Below are 5,929 nucleotides of genomic sequence, written 5' to 3'. Positions count from 1 at the left end.
GCAGCAGTGGCAGTGGCTCCCGGGAGTGGGCGTGTGGGCTGCGCTGGGCGGTGGGCGGCCTGTGAACGCCGTCCCTATGCTCCGCACGCTCACAGCCACACCTCCCACGGCTGCGCCTCCCTCCTCTCACCTCCCCAATTAGACTCTCCCTCCCCTGGACTGCGCTGTCTGTCCTCGCTCGCAGTTCATCGCCGTTGCTGTCTGCAGCCAGCGGAGGGTCCTCCTCTCTCACCTGGTGGGGACTGCTGGCCCCAGGCGGGCACGGCCGGGTCCCCAGATCCCCCGTAGCTGGCCTCAGCCCTGGAGGAGGTTGCTGTGGAGTTGGGAGTTTCTGGAACCATCCCTGCTCCTGTAGCTCGAAGGCGGCTGCCTTCTGGTCCTGGTCCCAGGAAGGGCCTCCCGGGGCTGCCTGCTCCCTGGGACAGGAACAGGGGCTCGCACAGGGTCAGACGTGGGCCCCGGCGTCTCCGCGGGAGCCCGGGCGGTGGATCTCCTGCCGTCGGAGGCTGATCACACCGGGACTCCCTGGAGACCCGCGTCTGGGCCTTTTCCTTGGCTGTGTGCCCCTCTGCTCCGGGCCTGCGGTCACTCTGCCTGGTGCAGGAGGCTGATGGGAAGGCGGGAGGCCGTCATTGGCTTCACCCCACGATGCTGACCGTGACCTGCCCTGGGCCCCCCAGCTGCTGACTCCAACACTGGGCTGCTTCCCCCTCTCTTCCACCTGCCGCCCCGAGGCAGCCTGAGCCCTGCAGTCCCCGAGGGGCGGTGGGGGAGCCTAAGGTTTGAGGCCGAGCGCTGGGAGCTGGGCCTCTTGCAGTCAGACACCTCCTGCCCATGTGTGCCGGAGGTGTGGGCCCAGGGTCCCTGAGCCACGCGCCCCAGCACGGGAGCCCTGGGAAGTGTCGTGGGCTGCCGTCTCCACGGTCCCATCCTTGGCCAAACGAATACTCTGTTCGCGGCGTCCCCTGCCCTGTACTCGGGGCACACCCGCATCCCCAGGCCCTGGCGTTGCTCAGGACGCGCCCGGCTTCATCGGTTTCCCAGTGGGGTTGGTGCCGAGGGTCCGAGTGGCCAGGAGTCTCACCGCCTAACCGCGGCCTCTCCCTGCAGGATGCTGGCCGCGTGTCCCGGTCCCCGACACCCTTCTGTGGGCCTAGTCAGCCGAGCCGTCGGCGTGGGACGTCGAGGGAGCCTTCTCAGGCAGACCTGCAGGTAAGGACCGCCCCCCGGCTGTGGAGTTGGGGGTGCACGGGCTCCGTTGCTGTGTGCTTCCTTCCCTCCTGCATCTGACTTTATCTGGTTTCCATGGGGTGGAGCGGATCCATCCACCCGCCTCCTTGCAGATACTGACGGCTCCTCACGAAATAGTGAAGCATAATAATCCCTCCTTTGTAAAACTGCTGTTTGAAATTCTCCGTTATTTTTAGACGGTCTCTTATTCTGTAAAATAACTTTGTGTTTTTTTTTAGCTTAAATAATAGGAAAGATAAACTTAACTGTCTGACCTTGCAAGCTAGCCATCTGAAGGGGCTGATACGCTGATACTGATAATACTCTCATGCCAGGTGTTCGTTAGATATAACATGTACTCAAGGTTACAAGTTGTCTGTATAGATATGACAGGTGTTTGTTAGATATGATATATACTCAAGGTTACAAGCTGTCTGCAAAAATAACTTACACAAAGACCTAGAACAGTGGTTCTCAACCTTCTGGCCCTTTCAATACAGTTCCTCATGTTGTGACCCAACCATAAAATTATTTTCGTTGCTACTTCATAACTGTCATGTTGCTACTGTTATGAGTCGTCATGTAAATATCTGATATGCAGGATGGTCCTAGGCGACCCCTGTGAAAGGGTCGTTCGACCGCCAGAGGGGTCGCGACCCACAGGTTGAGAACCGCTGCCCTAGAAGGATATAAAAAGGGAATACTCCTTCCTTGGCTCAGAATTTGGCAGAGACACTCTGCTCTGAACCCGCGCGTAATGAAGATGACTCCTAACTACTTGGCTCATTAAGGCGTCTCGTATCCAGTAGGAAGGTCTGGTCGCTTCCACATTCCACCAAACCCGTCTCTGCTCCGTCCAGGGCGCTGGGGGCCTCGCTGCTCCCCTCTGCTCCCCTGGCTCAGCCTCGCCTCCCCACCCCAGCCAACGGGACAGGACAGGGGTGGGGGCTCCCCGACCTCCGCCGTGGGCGGGAGCTGGCTGTGACCGAGCGTGGCAGGCGTGGTCGGCGACACGGAAAGGCCGTGCGTGTTTTCACATGACCAGCTCCCTAGATGAGGAGCTGGGGGGACGAGGCAGAGGTCCCCTGGGAGTCCCGGGGCCTCAGGACTAGAGGTGGGATCTCGGGGGCTTAGCTGCTCTTTCTCTCCCTCTGCCCCGAGGGAAGAGCAGGAGCCCCGGTCCCCTGGGCCCCTCGTCCATCCGGGTCCGTCTCACCTCCTGCGTCTCATCACAGGCCTCGCCCTGGCCCCCGTCGTCACCCCAGGGCCGTGGGCGGGCAGAACAGCGAGGGCGATAGTTTTCCTTCCTAAACTCCGAGGAACCTTCTCCCCGTGCGCTGACCGGCTGGATTGGGGACCCCGAAGGGGGATCCACGCTGGGAAACGAACCAGCAGGGCGCTGAGGCGGGGTGGGGACACGCTGGCTGGGCCGAGCGCACAGCACCCCAGGCAGGAGCCATGACGGTCCCGTTTCACACAAGGAAGTGGAGGCTCAGAGATGCCAAGCACGTGGCTCGGGGTCACACAGGGGTCAGCGCTGGGCTCGGGACGCCCCCAGAACTAGATGCAGATGCGCGTGGCCTGGTTTGCTGACCCAGCCCGGACTCCCCAGTGTGTGTGTGGGGGGGGGGAGTGGGGGGGCCCAGCCCGGACTCCCCTGTGTGTGTGGGGGGGCGGGCCAGCCTTCCTGCTGGTCGGGCTCCAGGTGGGTCCGGTTCCCGCTCTGGTTCCCCACCCTCCCGGGGCCTCTCTCCGCCCTGCTCACCGCCTGTTCCCGCTGGCACGGAAGGCAGTCTGCATCTCTAACTGCTCATTCTTTCCAGTTGCCGCAAAAAGGCCTCCGGGTGCTGAGGAGGGAGGGGGCCGCCTTGTACTTTTGCGTTCGTTTTAATTTACTCCCCAAGGTGGTGTCTCGGCTGAGAGGGGCGGTGCGGGGGCGGCTGGCTGGGCACCAAGCCTCAGCCCCTCCCGGGCACCTGCTGTCCCTGGGGGGCGGTGAGCACTTCTCTGCCCCCGGCCTGAGCCCCGGCCTGTTGCTCCGAGGGCCTCCTCCTGCTGAGCCTTTGCGTCCGGCTCCCTCTTCTGTAGGGGGGGCGGTGTCCTTTCCTCCTCAGCAGCGGCCTCCCGGGATCTGGGGCCCGGGCACAGAGGGCGGCCTCACCGCCCATCTTCCTGGGGAGGGAGGGGTCCTCACCTAGAATCCTCAGCTCACTTGCTTACGCAGCAGATGCTCGTGGCTCCTCAGTACCTGCCAGGGGGTTCCAGGTGCTGGGACGCAGCTGTGGACCAACCCACAGAAGTCCCTGCCTGCGATGCCTGGGGCGGGCCCAGCGCCCTCTCCGCTCTCACCTCTGCGCTTTGCCTAGGCTGTTCCAGAGTCCCGGCTTCCCTCTTCTCACCTCTACCCGGACCCGGAACACGGCGGGCCCCAGTGGGGGAGTCAGGGTCACCCCGAAATGCCTCTGAGCTCCTCCTAGGAGGTGGGGGCCGTGCAGGGCCCTGATAGCGAGACTCGCGCAGCGGAGAGAGGCTGAGAACGGGACTTCTCCCATCGCCTCTGCAGGGCTGAGGGAGGAGAGGCCGAGGGAGGGGAGGCTGAGGGGGTTCTTGCTCCGATGCAGCTCAGAGCCCTTCCTTCCCGAGGTGGGTGGGGGTGCAGGGCCGGACGCTTGGGGTTCCTTTCTCAGCTCCACCCGCTGCCCACAGTCACTCCTCCCACCGAGAGGGTCTGCCTCAAAGAGGGGCTCCCCCAGCCGAGGACGGTGAGCAGAGCGTCTGGCTTTGCCGTGGGGAGGTTCCGAGGCTCAGAGGGGTCACTTCCTTCCTGACTCCCCAGCCCTCGCAGGGAGGGGCGTTTCCTGCCATTGCCTCCTCAAGGTCACTGTCTCAAGGTCGCTGTCTCCCGGGGAGGAAGAGCCGGTGGCTCGGGCAGGACCTCAGACCACAGCGGCCGCTGACACACACTTTCCATCCCAGCCCCTTGTCTGTGGGCGAGTCCTTCCCCTGCGAGCCCGACTCCCTCCTCAGGCGCTGGGCCCAGGGAGAGCGGCCGGCGGTCCCTTGGGTTCCGGGCTGTGATGAAGGGCAGGCTCCATCCTGCAGCCAGCCCAGGGGCCGCATGCGGAGGGCCGTCCGGCGTGGAGCTGGTCCCCTGCTCCCCCAGCCCCCCTGACCTCTCCTGGCCACAGTTCTTTTTCTGATGACGTGAGACTCGGAGTAGGAGGTGGGCTCCCCCTTCTTCACACGCTCAGGGCCTCCCTTCGCCTCTGAGGAACCGGCCCTTCTGTGTCCCTTCTCAGGAGCCTCCGCGCCCGCTCCCTGGGCTGGCGTGTTGGCTTAGGTGGCGCACTCGTCCGAGAGCATCCCTCGTTTTCATCCGGGTGCGGGAGCTGTGTGTCTCTGCCCTTGTTTCTGGTCCCTGCCCTGGGCACGTGTGGGGTTCGCACGCCTGGCTCGAGGGTGCCCAGCCAGCACACTTGCACGCACTCCGGGCTTGGCAGGGTCCAGCCTTTGCGAGGCCACACGGGGGTGGCGCAGTCTCAAGGTGGTTGGATGGGGCTCCTCTGGAACTCTGCCCACTGGCAGGTCCTGTCCCCGCCCCCCCTTCCGCTCCCTCTGCCCCCATGTCTGCCTTTCCCCGGTTCTTTCTCCTGGATGTGCACTCACGGAGCCGCGTCTATAACCTCATCTCGCCTGGCGAGGCGGCACCGGGAAGCAAGGGCGATGAGCGGATGCCCCCACCTCCCGGGCCCCGGGCCCATGAGTGTTCCCGGGGTCATTTCGTTGCTTGGTTCCTCCTCACACTTCCTGAGCCATGAGCCTGCCCAGAACAGTCCCTCTGATTCCTGGAGATAGTGTCCAGAGCTTTCCCCCCTTTGCTCCTGGTAAACTCCTACACATCCTTCAAAGCCCCACAGAAATGGCCCATTGTCTGTGAAATCTGCCCCATGAGGCAGTCAGCTGCTGCCTTCTCTTGGCTCCAGCTGCACCCTGTGCCTCCCTCCACTAATGCACCAGCTGCTCTAATAAGTGTCTGCCCCTCCCAGACGGGGAGCTCCCGTCCAGGCCACTGAGGAGCAGGACTGGCACCCGGTCCCCTAAGGTCCCTGACCGGCCAGGTTACCTCCGGGTCGTCCGTCCTTCCAGGAGGTGGGAAGTGGCCAGGTAAGCGGAGGCCGAGTGTGCACGTCCGCCGCGCCCTGCGCCTCCCCCAGGGGCTCAGCCTCGGTGCCAGTGACCTGCTTTTGTGAGCGTGTGCCCGGGAATCGGGGCGCCTCGTGCCCGCTCCCCTTGAGTCTCTGCTCTGTCTCCCAGCCGATGAGCAGGCCGGCGCCCTCAGGCGACCATGTTCCCTCCCGCGTCCCCGCAGCCGGCAGCTGGCACACATGTCTTGGACTTGTCAGCTGCGTCACTACAGAGGCCGGGGCCAGAGGGGGGAGAGGGATTACATTGTTCCCATCTGGCTCCGGCGCCTTCCCAGCCCCATCCAGCTGTTCCCCGTTACCCAGTGCCAGGCGGCAGGTGCAGGGGTGAGGCCTGCCAGGCGCTGGGGACCTGTCTGTCATCTTCACGTGAAATGTCTCCAAGGCTATTTCTGGCCCCGCCGTGATCCCAACGGCTTCGGGGATAAATATAGACACGATTGAGAAGCCCCAGGGGCGGCGGGCGGGCGGGCGGGCAGCACGAGGGAGGGAGAGGA

At 64.1% G+C, this 5,929-nt stretch overlaps 1 protein-coding gene across 1 annotated transcript in view; it reads left to right on the top strand.

Annotated features, from left to right (window-relative positions):
* Nucleotides 1–5,929, top strand: part of PITPNM2 (phosphatidylinositol transfer protein, membrane-associated 2) — a 75,854-nt gene that overhangs the window by 1,903 nt on the left and 68,022 nt on the right. Inside the window, 1 exon segment of the mRNA XM_014547022.1 lies at nt 1,111–1,212. The gene's annotated coding sequence lies outside the window, so the exon portion shown is untranslated.

This window comes from Myotis brandtii, unplaced genomic scaffold (assembly GCF_000412655.1).
Source record: "Myotis brandtii unplaced genomic scaffold, ASM41265v1 scaffold463, whole genome shotgun sequence".
NCBI lineage: Eukaryota > Metazoa > Chordata > Mammalia > Chiroptera > Vespertilionidae > Myotis > Myotis brandtii.
This window is presented reverse-complemented; position numbering and strand designations above follow the sequence as displayed.